This window comes from Pteropus medius, unplaced genomic scaffold (assembly GCF_902729225.1).
Source record: "Pteropus medius unplaced genomic scaffold, Ma_sr-lr_union100, whole genome shotgun sequence".
NCBI classification, from domain to species: domain Eukaryota; kingdom Metazoa; phylum Chordata; class Mammalia; order Chiroptera; family Pteropodidae; genus Pteropus; species Pteropus medius.
In genome coordinates this window covers 11,091,271-11,095,204 of record NW_024351073.1, presented here as the reverse complement: position 1 = coordinate 11,095,204, position 3,934 = coordinate 11,091,271, and the positions used below count along the sequence as shown (strand labels likewise).

General features: G+C 29.2%; 1 pseudogene; it reads left to right on the top strand.

Moving 5' to 3' along the window:
• Positions 1–1,158: 1,158 nt before the first annotated feature.
• On the top strand, positions 1,159–1,277 carry LOC120586476 (uncharacterized; annotated as a pseudogene).
• The last annotated feature ends 2,657 nt before the right edge of the window (positions 1,278–3,934 follow it).

The following is a 3,934-nucleotide window of genomic DNA, read 5'->3' as shown; positions in this document are numbered from 1 at the left end:
CTTCCAGATCTATGAGACAATAAATTTCTGTTGTTCAAACTACCCTGTTTGTGGCACTTTGTAATGGAAGTCCTAGTAAACCGATATACTAGACAATGCTTCAGGTACGTGTGCTTCCAGAATTCTCTGCTCAAATGGCACCAGCCTTGATCACTGGGGATCTGATTCTGGGAGAATGGCTCATGTCTCCATAGTGAGCACACAGACCAGAGCAATGTTCAAATGGCAAGTTGGTGGGCAAAGGGGTGGCTGCAGATAAAGTATAGGCATGAAGACTGAGGTGTCACACACACATATGTGCCTGTTAATAACAGAAGTTGGAATAAGAATGGTGGACAGACCAGGGGCATGGGTGCAGGCTCCAAAGAGACTAAGAATTCAAACTTTTTCTTATAAATCATGGTCAAGATATATATTTGTCAAGATAAGAGACAGAATGTATTCTATTTATTGCATCTTAACTTGATTTATGATTTGAAATGCATAGACATGGTATTTAGACCTCCATTTGTATTTGGTGCAGGTTATGTTAGAGGCAAACCTGTCTGGACTAAAGTTAATTATCACTGCTATAATTAAACTAACACAGAGACAAACAAATACAATTGGTACTGATATGGCTCTCAGAAATAGTTCATGAGAATATTTTAGGATATAAAACTGAAGAGGTACACCGAAAACATCATACTTATATATCAAAAATGTTACTAAATGTCTTGCCAACCACCTAAATTTATGTAATCAAATTAATATAAATTTTCTACTTAACCAAATTAAGTCACATAAATGGAATTTTATTTTGTTAAGAATCATCTATATCATTGAGTCAATACAGTGTTGATATACTTAAAATTTTGAGTAGTTATAATGATGCTTATTCCTTTGTCTAACATTTAGCAAAAAAATTTTTCTTTGTATCTTTTTAAAAGTTTTCTATTTGAGGCCATAAAATCTTATAAGATTATTGCAATATATAATTATATCTTTAATATTAGCTTTTTTAACAATTATTTTTCTAATATTAGCACATATATTAATTTTTCTAAACAATGATGTATTAAGTCCAATAAGAACATTGTTTACCATTGATATAATGTCTTATTTATTCTTCTTTACACTATTATTTTTACTATAACATTAACTTTTAAAATCTAATTTGTCTACAGCCATGCCCCCCTGAACAAACCTGATCCTGTCTGCTCTCAGAAGCTAAGCAGTGTCGGGCTTGGTTAGCTCTTGGATGGGAGACTACCTAGGCAGACCAGGTGCTGTAGGCATAAAAACTAAAAAATGAAGGATTGTAAGCTGACAAGGTCCTTGCAATCTGTGAGGTCAACCAAGGGCTGCTTCGCTTAAAATAAATAAATAAATAAATAAATAAATAAATAAATAAATAAATAAATAAATAAAATATAAAATAAAATAAAATCTCCTAATTTATTAGGCCTAAACCAATAGGCATATTTTAATAGCTCAATAAATTTCATTATTTTATCAAAATAGTTCTTTGAAATAAATGTTGTGTATATAATCATATATACCATGTGAAAAAGAATTTGTAAATTAAAAATATTTTCTATATTTCTGGAATCAGTAAAGTGAAATGTATTTTAAATATTTATATTAAATATTTATTTAACATAAATAGTTTGTCAGCACAAATTTGGGATGAAATGTTTCACTTAAAATTCACTAGTTAATAGATAAATTGACTAAACTACTCTCTGAACAGTGAAGAACTGAGATTAATCTACTACTTCATACTACCCATCCTTCCATAAAAATGATCACAAATCCAATATTGAATATGTCACTTTTTGAGAGATGTGCTTGAACATTCTCACTCATCGAACATAGATAGCAAGTGTTGAAATCAGTCAATGAGCCACTAGATGATGAAAGGAACAAATGGTAGTGAGATTTTTTTCAGAAAGATGATGCAGTTTCAGTAGTATATTAATCATCAGATTTTATAAAGTCTTCAGTGGTACAATATTTTCAAAAGTGTATTCTAAATAATTATCTTTTTCAACTATTTGTGGTTGTTACGTTGAAGCAATAAAAACTAAATAAATCCAGCAAAACTTTATGGCAAAAAGCATAAATAATGTTGTTTTACATGAGTTAAAAAAATGTTTCTTGTGTCCCATTCTTGAGTCAATTAGAAAGCTATTTGTATTTGTTCTTATTTTCAAAGTAAAAATTGCTTTCTCTTTAGAAAAATTCTTGTTTATATTAAAAGTTTTTTTTCTTTTGCTAGAAAAAACACTTTTCTCCCTTCACTCATGTAAATATAGTTATACATGAAATCTTTGAATAGCTCTTTGTTTTAAAATGGTTTCCTATTTTTTAGTAGATGACTGTTATTTCATATAGATTAAATTCAGAATGTTTATTGATATTTATATTTTTCCTTATATATACTACTTGTTTAAAAAACTATTCATATATATCACATTGTAAATTATATCTAAAAAAAACTAGTTAATTTTAGTGTTGTCTGGAAAAGATATTGTCCAATTCGATGGCTCTTAATTCAGTAATTTATATTACTTCTAGCACATTACATCTAGCACCACCTGGGAAGTAAAATTTTCTGGAGGGTTGGATTTCATTTCATACTAAATGCCTGATTGATGAAATTAAGCATGTAAACATTTAAGAAGCTGAATTAAGAGGTTCATGAATAGAATAAACATTCTTTTACTGTGTCTCTTTAGATTTGTTGCAAGATGAAGCATAAAATCTAAAATAAGCATTTATAACTGCTGAACTTTTTGTCTTAAAATATAACATTGCAGGGAATCATACACGTACTTATTATCTAAATTTAGAATCAAAAGAAATCTAAAAGTTCATTTAGTTTTCCAAATCGAAGTATATTATCTTACTTTCAAAGTAACTAAGATGTATAATGATAAAGGTGCCTGCCCAAGTTGACAAAGATAGATGACAATTTTCTTAATACTTAGTGTTTCTAACTGTAAACCAATGCAGTTTCCCATAAAATATATCCACTAGACTCTATATAGATATTTCTTTTTACCTCAGCAGAATGTGTTGATTTGCCTAACAAATTTGTTTGAGAAATTATAAGATATTCTTGGTTTTAGAATTCTTTGAAAGAGGATACAAATGTTTTAAGATGGACAAAATAATTATTTCAGATTTCAAGTCTGTCGATAATGGCAAGACAAATATCTGTTGGTATTATAGAGATCTGTCCATTTCTGATAAAGGAGTGTTAAAGTCTCTATAACTGTAAATTCATCCAATTCTTCTGTAGTTGTTTTTGATTCATGTATTTGACTCATGCTCTGTTATTAAGCATATGCATATCAATGATTGTTATGTCTCCTTAAGAAACTGGCCTCTTTTATCATTTTGTAATGTCCTTCTCCATAACAGATACATTTCCTTATGCCGAAGTCTGCTGTGTGTGAAATTAATATAGCTACTTCCATTTTCTTTTGATTTGTGTTACTGGTATGTTATAATATTTTTCACCTATTTACTTTTAATCTACATGTTTCTTTATATTTAAAGTGGTTTTCTTTGTATTTATAGTTGGGCTACATATTTTGATCTACTCTCTTTCTTTTAATTGGTACATCGAGACCATTGAATTAAAAAAGGATTATTGATACAGTTGAATTGATATCTACTAAACATGTTATTGTTTTCTATTTGTTGTTCTTGTTTCTTGTTCTAATTTTTGCCAGTCGTACTACTTTTTTTCCTCTTTTTTAGCTGTTGCTCAAGAGTTTGCAATATACATTTACAAGTAATCAAGTCTACTTTCAAACAACATTGCACTGAAGTAAAAATACTTTCTAATGACAAAATAATCTTAATTCTTCTCTTTCTTTTTATCACTGTCATTCATTTTACCTGGAGATACATACACACACACACACACACACACACTCACACA